Genomic DNA, 16,341 nt, shown 5'->3' with positions numbered 1-16,341 from the left:
TATCATCATCACTATCCCTAGAAGTAATAGAAAGAGATGCATTAGGAATAGGGTTAAGACAAGGAGGTTGGTCCTCCACAAGCACAACTTTTCTTTGAGCAAGTTCATCATCCTCCACTTTAGAACAATCATGAATGCCTTTTTCTGCAATACAAACATCTCTTGCAAATTTTATCTTGTTAGTAATAGGATTGTAAAATCTATAACCTTCATTATTTTCATCATAAACTACAAAAATAAAAGGAGAATATTTAGCATCTAATTTTTGTCTTTTCTCCTTAGGTTTGTGAACATAAGTCATGGAACCAAAAATTCTTAAACTCTGCAAATTGGGATTTCTACCAGACCAAGCTTCTTCAAGAGTTTTGTCCTTTAAGGCTTTGGTAGGTGTTATATTAATTAAATAAGTTGCACAAGCCATAGCTTTAGCCCAAAACTTGTAATCCATATTTTTTGCATGCAATAAATATCTTGCTATTTCCACAATCCTATGCTTTCGTTCCACCACACCATTTTGTTGTGGTATATAAGGAATGGTAAGCTCATGTTTAATTGCAAAATATTTCAAATAAGCATTAAATGCATTATTGACATATTCTCTTCCATTGTTAGTATGAAGAATCTTAATTTTAGAACCAGATTGCATTTCTACAAAATATAAAATTCAGTAAACACATCAAGCACTTCATCCTTACTATGAAGGAAATATATCCACATTCTCCTTGAAAAATCATCAACAAAGGTAAGAGCATACCTTGAAACTTTGATGGACGGATTCTCCATGGGACCCAAGAGATAACTATGAACTAGATGCAATTTAGTATATGCCCTCCAAGATTGGCCATGAGGAAAGGGTTCCCTATGCATCTTACCACTCATGCAACCATTACAAACAATTTGAGAAGGAACAATAGTAGAAAATCTATCAACCATAGTTTTTTTTTGCATCAATGAAATATAATCAGAATTGAGATGGCCGAGTCTTTCATGCCATATAGTAAAATTAACAGTAGTAAGGAAGGAATACTTTGTAGGAGCAAATTCATAGAACTTCAGCAAGTTATCAGTATCCATTTTTGTAGTAGCAATAACATGATTAGTTTTTGCATCAATGATATAACACATGTCCCTATAAAAGTTAATCTTATAATCTTGACAAAGTTTAGGAACTGAAAGAAAATTTCATTTTAATTCAAGAACATAAAGAACATCATGTAATTTCCAATTAGGGACATTCACATCACCAATAGCTTCAACTTTGTAACTATGATTATTAGCTAATTGAATAGGAATATTGGAAGTATCAGGATGTAAAGATTCAAAATATTCTTTATGAGAAGTAACATGTTGAGATGCAACAAAATCAATAATCCACTCAAGTGGTTGAGATACATTATAAGTACATGTAAATGCATGACAAGATGAATTACCATTATTATTACCTTTCTTATAATGAGGTTTATGTTGTTGATTATTTTGATTATTTTGGTTCATGGGCTTTTTACCACTTTTCTTCTTAAAACAAAAATTAGTCACATGACCATCCTTACCACAATACATACAATGGGGCCTCTTAGAATAATTATTATTTTGATTATTATTAGAGTTGTTATTATAGGATTTGGAATGAAATTTATATTTAAAGTAATGCTTATTATTATTGGATTTAAAATAATTATTATGATTTTGATTTTTAGACATAAAAGCATGTTTCGTACTTTTAAGAGTACCAAATTGAATTAATTTAGCTTCCTCTTGAAGTAATAAATTATGAAAAATATCATAAGTTAATTGAGTAGCTAAACTAGGAATAGCAAGCTAAGCATGAATATTAGTAACAAATTGCTAAAATTGACGAGGAAGATATTTTTGAAGAATAAGATGAATTAAACATATATCAACTAGAGTAACTCCTAAACCAATTAATTCACCATTAATAGAATCAAACTTTAATAAGAATTCATCCATGGTTTTAAAATCCATATACCTAAGATCTTCGAGTTGATCTTGAAGCTGAATTTTTCGAGATTCATTTGAACTATCATAAGTTGTTTTTAAAATTTATCATGCTTCATATGCTTTTGTACAATTTCCAATAAGAAAATACAATTCAGGAACCATCGAAATACCAATTAAACCAAGTGCTTCCTCATTTTGAGCCTTCCACCTGTCTTGGTCGACTTGAGGAGCAGTTGAAGCAAGCTCAAAGGTTTTATCAGTAGCAACATCCAAAATGTTCTTGAAACGAAAAAATAAAAAAATATGCATTTTCCATGAACGATAATTAGAACTATTTAATTTAATTTCTGGAATTAATGTAGACATAGTCGCAAAATAAAAGATTAGAAAAAAATACCCCCTTTTTAAATTGAATAATAATTTACTATAAAATAAAGTGACAAAAAAAAGTTAAAAAACTTTTTATTAAAAAAAAGATTATTTTCAATTCTTTTAATAATAAATTTAAATTAAAAAAAGTTAAGTATAATTAAATAAACTTTACCTTTAAAAACTTTAAACCTTTAATAAATTGGAAAACAAGTTATATTAAAAAAAATTATATATATATATATATATATATATATATATATATATATATATATATATATATATATATATATATATATATATATTAAAAGCTTTATTTTTAAAAAATTATAAAATTTTAAGATATGTATGTATAAGAAAAGAATCTTTAAAAAAAAAAAAAATTAATAAAAAAAAAGAACTTTTTATTAAAAAAAAGTAAGTTTTAATTTTTTTAAATATTCTTAATATCTATAAGAAAATGTTATTTAGGAAACTTTCAAAAAAACTTTATTTAAAAGTTAAAGAAAAATATTATATGAGAAACATTGAATAGATAAAATTAAAGAAACTTTTTAGATTATCTCATTTAAAGATTCAAATCTTGCAAAATTAAAAACTTGTCTTATTATTAAAACTTACATAGCTATGCAAAATCTTTAATACTAAAAACTTTGCAGAGCTCTTACAAATAACAGAGGTAGAATAAAAATTTGCAGAGTTGTTACAAATTACAGAGGTAGAAGAAAACTTTGTAGACCTATTAGAAATTACAGAGGCAGAATCTAAGAGTGAAGATACCTTACAAATTATAGAGGCAAAATTATTTTAAACAATAATGAACCGGAAATAGGTTTCATTTAGATTTAAAATTTAATAAAGGATTGAAACAATATTGAAAAATAGAATGATTAGAGCAAAGAGAAACTAAAATAGTTCTTGAATATGCAAACATAAATAGTTAGAAAAAAATCAATAATAATCTGCAAGTGAAATAATATGTTAAAACCTGCACAAAACAAAAAGATTTAAAACTTAAAAAATTGAAACAAGTATTGTAAAATAAAATGTTAGAACCTGACAGAGAATGTCTTGGCGGAAAGCCTTCCAAAACCAAAACTTAAACTAAAAGAAAAAAAAAATCTTGGCGGCAAGCCTTCCAAAGCAAATAAATTAAATAATGCGGGAAAATAAAGAGGTTAGAACAGAGTTTTGGTGGCAAGCCTTCCAAAACAAAAAAATAAACTTTAAACTAGAATCTAAATGGATTAATCCTTCTTTGAAAAAAAAATTAAACTTAAATCAAAACCTGCAGAACAAAACATTAAAGAACAACCTTCTTCTCTTGTCTAAACAAAAATGCCTCCAAGAAAGGTGAGCTCCACAAAATAGTAACCTTCATTAATCTCAACTTGAAACAAGGATTAGAACCTACTTTGATACCATGAAAGGAAATACAAGAGAAAGGAAAGAAAAACAAAATCCAAGTAAGTTTATTGATGAAGTAAATGTTACCAAGAGAAATGCAGAAACCTTGGAGCAATCACCCAAATGTGAAGAAGGAGGCACAAAAACTTTGGAAAGGGGAAAAGCAAAGAAAAACCCCTTGTGTTATTATGAATGAGGAAATGCCTAAAATGAGTGAGTGTGTGTGTGTGTGTGAGAGAGAGAGAGAGAGAGAGAGCAACTCTTTACAATAATGTCATTAAGAAGAAATGAAAGAGGAAACATCTCTTAAATAGAGATGAGGAGAGGAGTTACAAAGTAACTCCCAAATATATGAATGCCACCATTCATAAAATGTGTGTGCCATGTGTCCACATCCTCTTAATGAGGAAATCTAATATTCCTTAATAAAGGAAAATAAAATAAATGACTTGTCCTCACACATGTACTAGAGGACAAATTACATGTATGGATTCCAAAGGAATATCCCAAACTAAATACAAATAAACCTAAGCCAAGTAAAGATTAAATATTCTAATAGTTTGTAGAGATAAAATAGAGATTTATATGTTGAATGAGATTTGAAAGCACCACACATATTATCCATATGAAAAAGAATAGTGTAAACATTCATTGATATTTATATATTATAAATATAAATGATATTATATATTAATAGAGAGATGAACATTAACTATTCTTTTCTCCTATATATATGTTTTGATACGAGTTGTCTCTCTTCATATTTATTGATGATATGTGAAGAATATAAATTTCATTTTTTTAAATGATTATTTAAGAGATTTGTTTGAAATAAGTTAAATTTTTTAAATTAAATATTAATATTTTTTTATTTAAAACAAAAATTAAACTATATTTATTTTGGTATTATTTTTTTTAAAAGAATGATAATGTAAATTTTGTTGGTACTATTTCCATATTTCTTTATGACTATATATATATAATTATTGTTAAAATTATTGCTATAAGAATTAAGAAGGTTTTGTTAGATATTATATAATAACATAAATAGTTTGGTATTTTACATGGTAGACAAATATGTAGACACCTAAAATTGTTCAACTTAATTAAATAAATATTTTATTTATTTAATTATTTTATCCTAACTCTTCTATTAATTAAATAATTTATTTATTTATTTAATTAATTCATTTATCATTTTCTAGCTTTTCTCTATTTAAATAAAAATATTTTTATTTATTTAGATTATTCCTTTCTCTAAATTAAATAAATATTATATTTATTTAATTTGTCCCACTTCCTTTATTAATTAAATTATTTATTTATTTATTTAATTAATTCATTATCTTTTTTCTTCTATGGCACATGTCATTTATCTCTTAATTTTCCTCCTACCTACCCCCTTTATTAGTTTATTATTTTTCCTAACTACTCTCTTATTATTTTATCATTTTCTATGCCTACCCTTTAATCATAGCTGACTATTTATTCTTTCACCTCTTAATCCTATTTCTCAAATTTTCAAGGTATTCTCTATATAAGAGTATTATTTCATCTTTATTGATCCTAATGAGCAATTTAGCAATCTGGCAATCTAGCATTGGAACGTACTCTTTGCATTCTAGAATTCTTATCTTGCATTCATCATATTTCAAATCTCCAATGAATCATAGCTTCTTGTGTGTGCTTCTGAGACCCATATTATTTACATAAGATCTTGATTTAAAGAGTGCAATGGAGTAATTTTTAGCATGCATGTGTGTTTTAGTTTAGATTTTAGTTTGCATTGTGTGTGTTTTGTAGGTACTCTATTGACAATGTCAGGTTAAATCTGGATCTTAATTCCATAAGATCTCAGACATTTTCCCCCATTTACAAAATCCATGGTGTCATTAGGGTAGCATAGTAAGGTTTTTCCACTATCAAAATCAAGAAAATGACAATTGTTTTAAAAACATATCTAAGGCATTTAGATTTATCTTTGACCATTCTAAATTGGATCATGGATTGTGTTACCTTCCTATCCTATACCATTTTAACAAATGGTTATGCTTCAAAATTTCCAAATTTGCTAGAGGTTGAGATAAGGTTTCCCACTATGTCTTGGTTGAACACTATTAGTAGCTAAGAATTTTGGCAAGATGAGAAGTATCTAGATTGGAAAAATTATTTTTGTCACATTTTGGTGGATTATATTTGCTATTTAGTGATTTTATTGCTATTTATTTTTATAACTCAAAATGATTTTTATAACTCTCTCTCTCTCTCTCTCTCTCTCTCTCTCTCTCTCTCTCTCTCTCTCTCTCTCTCTCTCTCTCTATATATATATATATATATATATATATATATATATATATATATTTCTTCCTCTCTCTCTCTCTCTCATCTTCTTGATTTAGATATTTTGTTTTAGTTGTGTTTGGATCCTATAAGTGGAGTCATAGTTGATTCCAAACTATCAATTATCTATTGAGATCTTTGAGATCTTTGTCATACAAACATGTAGATTTTTATTGTATTTCATCTACTTTATGTTGTTTTGGTTTTTTATATCCATATGATGTAATCTGATATTTAATCTAATAAAAAATATATAAATAGTCCAACATATCCTCTTCTTTATATGATATATTATATGTTTTTTGGGTTTGAATCTCGATGGTGTGATCAAAGATTTATCGATTGTATTCAAGTAAGTGAACTACATTATGTTGGTGTCAACTAAAATTTTAATTGTTTTAAATGTTAAGATATACACATATGTTTTATCAAAAATTTATCATTCACAACAATCTCGTCCTTATCTCTTATGATGTGGGAGCCTTGCACTCAACAAGACTTGATCTTTCATGGACTCATTATGAACTTTCAACTTCACCAGCAAAAGAAGAGCCCATTGACACCAAGAAAGATATTGAATCGAGACTAAGGATAAAATTCTTAAAATTAATTGCTCAAATCTTTTTACTTAAAGAGCGAAAATTAGAATATTAAATTTTAATTAAATGTTTGTAGTTTTATTATTTGAATATGATTGTAAAAAATAATGGTATGTGAAGATGAGAAAAAACTCAAGCCTAATGGTTAGTGGGATATATCGTAAAACATTCAAAATGCTCAAATAAACATGACCATTATACCTTAAATTCTTGTCTTCCCCTTTAGTTTGAGCCTTTGGTGAAGTTGAAGATGTGCCTCTCTTCAACTTGATTGGGTTGGCTCCTTGTGTTGATGTGGTTTTCTCTCCAAATGTACAACAGAGGGTAATGAATAAATTGATGGATATGGGTGCTCAAATGGTGAATATGGATGTCATGGATGCTAAGTGGTTACTTCCCTATAGTATGGATGCTTTGGGCTATGGATTCTAGAAACAAAATACCAGTATGAGATTGAACAAGTTGGAGATGGGAAATGAAGGGGAGGAGACCCCAATTAATATATTTGAGAAGGAAGAAATGGATGGCCAAGATTGAAAGAGAATGAAGGGCTAGGATTGAAGGAGATCGAGCATATGGATTGAGGGGAGAATGACATGACAAGGTGTGGAGACCAAGAGATTTATCATAAAGGCATTTCTTGTCTCCACACTCCATAATGCATATGGTGAATAGATCCCCAAGTACATTGGGAAGACAAAAAGGAATTAAAAATTCCTTAGGGGATGGATAAGGGAATTAAAATTTCTCAAATAATGATATGGATGGGGGAATGAGATAAGAAAAGGAATTTAAAATTCCTTGGGAAGATGAGAGACATGGGAGAATGTGAGATTTTGAAAGTCCCACATTCACCCAAAAGGGAAGCATTTAAGGTGGAAGTGAGGAGGGGACAAGGGGAATTTAGCCATAAATGGCCATGGGTTGACTTTGTGGCTAATCATGGGGATTAGTCACTGGAAAATGATTAAGAGGGTGATTAGGTGAGATAATGGAGAATTAAGAGACAAGTAGGATTTGTAGAAGGATTTGACAAGAGGAGAGAGAATGAGTGGGATAATTTAAAATTGAAGAATAATGCTAAGCATGATAATGAGAGGTTCTAGAAGAATTAATTAGGCTAATGAGGGATTAGGGAAAGTGATTTGTAAGAATCACTTGATTTAGCCAATTAATTTAGATTAATTAACTAAGGGGATTTTAGAAGAAATAATTAATAGATAACTTTAGATGAATAGGGAATAATTGATTTATTAAATAAATCAATTATCTGGACTATAGTGATGGGATTAATTTAATTAATTTAATTTATACTGAGAAGAATAAAAGGCTAACATAATTAAATAAATTAATTATGTAGTAAGGTTAAATTAATTAAAAGGTAATTAATTTAAGCGTCTATGTTTTTCACCTCTTTTATGTAGCGGTAAAATTGGCACTAGGTAAAAGTTAGAAAAGGATGCCCCACGGGTGGTATATGCCACATAGAGAATTTTTTGGAAATTTTAAAACATTTCAAAAAATTCTCGAAAAATGAAGAAAATGACGGGAAAAGGAGGAAAATGAGAAAAAGAAAAAGAAAAAGTGAAGGAAGAAGAGAATGTGAGGACAAGGGGAAGGGAGAGGAAACGAGCCCATAGGGAGGCCCTATATAAGCCACACGAGGCCCAAGGAAGGGTCATTGTTACACACACCCATCGGAGAATAGAGAGATGGACCGCGTTCTTGTGCATGATCACAATGCCAAGAGAGTCCGATGGCATGAGAGACTATCCCACTATGGACCACCGGTACGTACCCTAAGCCTACTTGGTGATCTAGTAGATTAGGGGAAATTTAAGGGCCAATAGAATTAGGGCTCAAAAAGATAGCGTGTTGGAGGCATTGATCATCGTTTCAAGGCCTCCGCCCCTAGATCGGCATGCATACTAGCGAGTAGTGCGAGCGCACGCAGGGTTAGGATGACAATAGAGGATTGATGTGGGTGTGCGTGATCAATGTGTTTTCTCGCATTGATTGATGCAAGAGAAGGATTGATTGGGTCAAGGAGGGAGGCCTGCAGGTCGGCACATGTGCCACAGTTTTAGTGCAGGCACTGGATGGATCAACGTGTCCACCAGGGGAGAAATGAGAAGGAAAATGGGAAAAGGAAGAGGGATTGGAAAGGGTAAAAAGGGCAAATGGATGCCCCAAAAGTAGGGTATAGGATAGAATTGGATATAATTAGAGAGGATTAGGACAAAATATGAGGGCTAATGAAGTGAATTGGCTGAGTATGGAAGAGTCTAGGACTGCTCACATTACAGGAGAACTGACCTACCACCATGAGTTATACAAGCAACTGAGGGAAAATGAGAGGGATGATAACTCAATGATGAGAAAATAGTACCAAAACGGTACTGAGAGGGGGGGGGTGAATCAGTACAGGAAAAAATACAGTCTTAAACCGGTTTGACAACAAACACTTCAAAAGACTGGCAGACAGAGATACCGGTTTGAAACAGAGTGCAACCGGTAAAGATAAGAATGTCTAAGACAAGCATTAACCGGTTGCTCACTTAGCCTTTCACTCAACTTGAGACTACACTACCATTTCACCCTTATGCATAAACAGGTGATCTATTATCAGATCATAATAAAAACTAGTTCAACATGTTTTATTGACAGGCATAAAACACAGAACCATCATATGCTTGACAAACAATAGCAAAGCATCACACATAACACACATATTTTTCATGTGGAAACCCAACTGGGAAAAACCATGGCGGGGATGAATACCCACAAGCTATTTTTGAACTCTTTGGAAGTCCGCTCTGTTAGAAGCCTTGTCCGGTTAGAGACATTACAATAGGTTCTGCTAGGAACCGATCGTGTTAGAGATCACTCGGTTAAGGGATGGCTACAATACTCGATTAAGGGTTAAACCTTGTTAAAGGTTACCTTGTTAGAGGATTTCAAGAACTCAATAGCTAAAGGACTTTTAACTTAGTAGCTTAGAGTTACCCTGTTAAAGGATTTACAGCAAGCTGGTTAAGGCTACCCTGTTAAGGGATTTTCCAACTGTTGAGGTGGTTAGAGATCAACAGGTATTACAATGATCTGGTAACAACACTCAATGCCAATGCGGATCCACTTAAGCTCCTCTTTTCCTTCTGCACTTACACTCTGCAGGTATCACTTATCTCCTTTTGGTCTGGCAAGAATCACATATCCCTTCTCTTGGATACTCACACACAACTTTTGCCAACAACCCTAGAAAAGTCACACCATCGACGTTATAGAAAACAGTTAGGTCGGTAGCATAAACCCTAAACCCTAAACCTAATAGGTTAAGGAATTCAAATGGTTCAATCCTGACCATTGAGCATACTGCATTAATCTCCATCATTCATTTTCTACCATTTTCATGGTAGCTGATAACCCATCACACATTATCACCATTTTATAGTCTTCTCATATTCTTGAGGTAGATAGGCAAGATCTTCTTCATGCACAATCTTTCATGCACACAAGGCTTACGTGGTAACACAATCTTGTTATTTGTTATCATGCTAACTCATCGCACAAAGTCACCGGTTGAGCCACACAGGCTTGAAGCACTTCAACTAGAAACCTTAAAGTTGAGACTACCAACTGGTAGTCATACAACACTTCCATGTGCCGGTTCCCATAACCATATGTCGGTTCACCTTGAACAAGCACACTACTTCACTTTGGCACAAATGTCGATTCATAGCTTTGGAACATATTGACATCAATGACAACATACAATGTCATTATGTCCTCATACCACTTCACATAATGCCAACAATCTCCCCCTTTGGCATTGATGGCAATATACAAAGATATCTCTCCGCTTCACATCTTCTCCCCCAATTTCTGTAGATATCTTCTCCGCTTCTCATCTTCTCCCCCTTTGACAACAATGCCAAAGTGGAGGCATAAGCTTCCCTATTCCATTATGTTGCTCCCCTTGAGGAGTAGCATCCTTCAACACATCAATCTAAAATAAATTTGACTATGCAATACCTAACTGATGTGGAGCATATGCTTTTAGTTCACCTCCTGAAGGGGCAGTACCCCTAATTCACCTCTTAAGTATGTAAATGTAGTCTTTGGGAGAGGCTTGGTGAATATGTCTACTAACTACTCCTTATTGAAAACATGTTCCAGTGCAATCTCTTTGTTTTGAACCTTTTCCCTCAAGAAATGATACTTAAGCTCAAAGTGCTTGGTTCTAGAATGTAAAACCGGATTCTTGGAGATATTAATTGCACTAGTATTATCACAAAATATACTTACCGGTTCAGATAGAGGAACTTTGAAGCCATTCAATACATGCTTCATCCAAATTATCTGAGTGCAGTTCATGAAAGCTGCAACATACTCTGCTTCTGTTGTAGACTAAGAGATACAACTCTGCTTTTTACTCATCCAGGAGACTAGTCTACCACCAAGGAAGAATGTGCCACCGGTTGTGCTCTTCTGGTCATCTACATTACTAGCCCAATCAGCATCTGTGAACACTTTCAAGTTGAAATCCTTGCTATATGGATACCACAATCCATAGTCAACAATTCCCTTCAGATACCTAATAATCTGCTTGACTGGAACCAAGTGGGATTCTCTTGGACTTTTCTAGAACCTTGTAGTAATGCCAACTGCATGTGCAATATCTGGTCTGCTATGCACTTCATAATGCAATTTACCAATCATTGATCGGTATTCCTTCTCATCAACTAATGCTAATTCATCCTCTTTGGATAGTTTACAACCGATCACCATCGGTGTACCAACCGGTTTGCTATCTTCCATGCCAAATGTCTTCAACACCTCTTTGACATACTTGGACTGAGTGATAAAGATTCCATCTCTCATCTACTAGATCTACAGTCCAATGAACTTAATCTCCCTATGAGTGACATCTCAAGCTCTTTCTTCATCTCATCTGCAAACTCATGACTCATCTTGTCATCTCCACCAAAGATAATGTCATCAACAAATACCTCACAGATCAGGATTTGATCTCCTTCAGACTTCAAGTAGATATTGCTATCTTCACTTGTTCTCTCAAATCCAATCATCACAAGATGGGAATGCAGGTGTTCATACCATGCTCTAGGTGCTTACTTTAGACCATATAAGGCTTTATGTAGCCTACACACCATGTCACTATCTTCAAATAGGGAAAACCCATCTGGTTGCTCTATATACACCTCCTCTTCAAGTACACCATTTAGGAATGCAAATTTAACATCCATTTGATATACTTTGAAGCCTTTAAAAGCTGCATATGCAAGAAGCATACGAACTCCTTCCAATCTGGCTATAGGAGCAAAGGTTTCACCATAGTCTTCTCCTTCTTCTTGGGCATATCCTTTGCACACCAGTCTAGCTTTGTTTCTAATTACTGTACCATCCTCATTCAGCTTATTTCTGAAGACCCATTTGGTACCAATGACATTTTTGTGCCCTGGTCTAGGTACTAAGGACCATGTACCATTTTTCTCTATCTGGTCAAGTTCCTCTTCCATTGCCTTGATACAGTCTTCATCCTTATGTGCCTCTTTGAATGTTTTAGGCTTGAATTCAGAGATCATACATGAGTTTTCTCTAACTTTTCTTCTTGTAAGGATTCCTGCATCCTTATCTCCTATGATTTGCTTAGGATCATGATTCAACTTGACATACCGAGGAATGGTCTTGATAGATTCCTCTTTCTTTTCTTCTTCATCCTCATCTCTATCAGTATCAGCATCTACATTTGCTAGTATAGGAAAACTTTTACTGGTACTCGATTGACTGACAACCGGTTCCTAGAAGGTTGCAACCGGTTCACTTACTGCTTGCTCATTACCGGTTTCCTCAGTTTTCTTAGAGGTTTCATCAACTCTTACATTGATGCTTTCCACAATTCTCTGAGTCCTATTGTTGAAACATTTGAGAGCTTTGCTCTTGGTGGAATATCGTAGGAATATCCCCTCATCACATTTCACATCGAATTTGCTCTGGTGTTCACTTCTCTTGATGTAACATTTGCTACCAAACATTCTAAAGTAGCTAACCACAGGTGTCTTACCGGTCCAATACTCATAAGGAGTTTAATCCTTACCTTTCTTGATGAGTACCCGGTTCATTGTGTAGACTGTAGTGTTCACCACTTCTCTCCAAAAGGTGTGAGCTACCTTTCCTTGAATCAACATGATTCTAGCTGCTTCAACCACAGTTCGGTTATTCCTCTCTGCTAGGCCATTCTATTGTGGAGTCCGAGGGGCAAACAATTGCCTCTTGATGCCATGTTCTTCATAGTACTTGTTGAATTCACTAGAAGTGAATTCCCCTCCTTGATCAGTTCTCAGGCACTTGATCCTTTTACCACTTTCCTTCTCCACTAATGCTCTAAAAGCTTTAAAATTTACAAAGGCTTCAGACTTGGTCTTTCAAGATGTGACCCACATCATTCTTGAGTAGTCATTAGTGAGAATCATGAAGTACCTATCACCCTGCACACTTCTAGTTTTTATAGGACCACATAAATCAGTATGTACAAGATCAAGCAAGTTGTCAATAGTGAAAGATTTACCTTTAAGGGTTGAGGAAGACAATTTCCCCAATTGAAACTCTCTGCACAAGGTATTATCCATTTTGCTTAACACCGGCAACCCTCTAACTGCCTTGATCTTATTGGCCTTTACAATGTTATCAAAGTTTACATGGCAGAGTCTCCTATGCCATATCCAGCTATCATCAAATTTATCCATAAGACATGTACTTATATTTACATTCAGATGAAATAGGTTACCTTTGGTCTGCATGCTAGTGGCCACCAATTCACCATCTTTTCCTTTGATTCTGCAAACTCCATTCTTGAATTTCAGAGTGAGTGCATTGTCATTCAGCTGGGCAACACTTAGAAGGTTGTGTCTGAGACCATCAACCCAGTACACATTGTCAGCACTACTCTTTCCATTCAGAGAGATGGACCCTCTGCCTTTGACCATGCATGGTGCATCATTGCCAAAGCAGACCACACCACCATCATACTCCTCCAAGAATAGAAACTTGCTCCAGTCACTAGTCATATGGTGAGGATAGCCACTATCAAAGATCCACTCATTGGAATTATCAAACCGAGAGACAAGAGCCTTCTTATCTGACACATCTTCTTTGACAACAACAAACACAATATATTCATTTTCTTCATCTGTGACACCTTCATCAACTGCCACAAAATAGTTTCTTTGATTTCCTCCTTTGAATTTCTTTAACCTTTCCAGTTTGTCCTTGTTGTCGCCATTAGGACAATTTATAGTAATATGTCCTATCCGGTTGCAAGAAAAGCATTTCAAAGGTAGCTTACCTTTGTATTTGCTAGTTCCCTTGGGAAGTTTCCTGGCAAGGAGAGCTTCAAATGCCATCAAAATCTCCTCATCATCCATTTCTCTACTCTGTCTTGGTTCACCACTAGTGCTAGCTTCTTTTCCTTTTCTGGATGGTATAGCAAAAGCTTTAAAAGCTGATTCAGACTTTTGAACACTACCATCAAAACTATTTAGCTCATAGGTTGTCAACTTTGCTATGATGGAGTCCAAGGATACCTTAGTCTTGTCTATTGATCTCAGCTCCTGAATAGCAGCAACCATTATTGCATAGACTGACAATAGGGATCTCAGGACTTTGCTTACCACAGTGGAATCTTCTATTTTACCACCTACACTCTTGATATCTCCAACAATGGTTTTGATTCTTATTCCATACTTTTGAATGGTCTCGCCTTTAGCCATCCACATATATTCAAACATCCCTCTTAGGCTTCCTTCCTTAGCCTGTTTTACATGTTCATCACCACCATAGATATTTTCAAGAGCATCCCATACCTCTTTGGGATTTACCTTGTCTTGAACATCAATAAACTCAATGTCAGATAAACTACTAATTAGGGCTTCCATGATGATGGGAATGGGAATGGGATAGACTAGCCTAGTCTATGCTCCTTGATCCTCTCCTTGGATCACTAGGTGTTTCTACCACACCCTAGGGTCTCTAGGACTTCCCTTACTTGTGGAATTCCCCTAACCTTGCCCAATCCACACACCAACAACTTGCAATACTTCTCTTAAGGTCTCACCTACTCATGAGATTCAAAAGAACCCTTACTTATGCTCATATGGGTTTGTCTTATCCTACACCTTCTTAGGTCCTAGCAAGGTTAGGACTAATTCCAAGCATGATTTTCCAACCATTCATGTACCCCCAAGAGTTTTAGGCCTCCCTATCTATTACCAATCTCACCATTTTTCCTCTACCCTGCAAAATGGGGCTACAAGGAATGAGCCCAATTAGGCCTCCATTCCGGACTTTTAGGGCTCCCTCATGCAAACGATGACCCAACTTGTGAAACTCCCCAAAAGGACTGCTATTCAATTGGAAAAAGCTCAAAGATTTCCTAGGTTTTAGGCCTCCAAGTGTCTGTACACTGCCCTAGGTGAATTTTGGGGTTTTCAAGGGTTTTTAAGAGGGTTTTTAGGCCTGCCAGGGTCATTGTGAAGGTTTAGTGTTTCTACCACCTTGTCTGGATTGGTGGAAGCTTCTCCTTCTTACCAATGGTTCTCCACACTTCCCTCTACAACACCTCCAAAGGGTGCATCCTCCTCTGACCTTCCTTTCTCTCACGAACCTCTGCAATCTTGACCCTTCCTAGTCGGGCACTATCCAGTCTCGCCTAGGAGTGGGTCTTTGGATGGCTTCCCTGCATCTTAAAGGGCCTTGATTTCTTTAGAGTAATGTATAGGGTCTATACTCCTACTGCCCATGGTGTCATGGTGATTCCACAATGGGGATAGGAGTTGTTAGCCCATTGACACAAAATAGTCCAAAACTAGACAGTGAAAGAGTGGTTTTACAAATTATTTACAAAAGACTCAAAACCTGCACAACACACTAAAGCTAATTGCTCAAAATGGAAGAGTAAACACAACACAAAGCTTTCAACATAGTTTTGTCTGCAAATCAATCCATTATCACTCTCTGATGCTCCATTTGTGCTGACTAGCAACCAAAATTACAGTCACAGTCAAGGTCTCTTTCCTTGGGCTGTACAAAACTAGCATCCAACCCATCATTTTAGGGTTTGCAACTATATATAGTATCCTTTCCTCAGTCTGTGTGCCAAAATTAGGGTTTTCCATGCTATACTAAGGTTTTTGACCTATTAGGTGGAAAAGTTGCTTGACAACTTTGAAAAGTTGTCATGCAACTTTTTGCAACTTTTGAGCAACTTTTCTAAAGTTGCTTTTCTTAACTCCTAGGCCTACATTGGGTTATCCTATGGACACCACCATGCTAAAAGGACCCCAAACTCATCAATGGCACACATAAACTAAGACTAATGAGCTCATGGCTCTTATTACATTTACAATGGCTTCTTAAAGAAGCAAAACACCAACAAAAACCACAAGGAGGAAGACCTTAGAAGGGTGCTCCTGCACCATACTCCCCCTCTGCACAAAATTTAAGGAACTAAGGGAGAAATGAGAGCTAGGTCAACACCAAGTTTCTTAAACTTTCCCACTTCAACCCAACTAGCTTTAGACTCACGTTGACCTGCCCACTTCACCAAGTGTTCCATATAGACCTGGTGTCTAGTATAATTTTTCACCCTTGA

Source organism: Cryptomeria japonica, chromosome 10 (assembly GCF_030272615.1).
Source record: "Cryptomeria japonica chromosome 10, Sugi_1.0, whole genome shotgun sequence".
Lineage (NCBI taxonomy): Eukaryota > Viridiplantae > Streptophyta > Pinopsida > Cupressales > Cupressaceae > Cryptomeria > Cryptomeria japonica.
Note: the sequence above shows the minus strand (reverse complement) of the source record.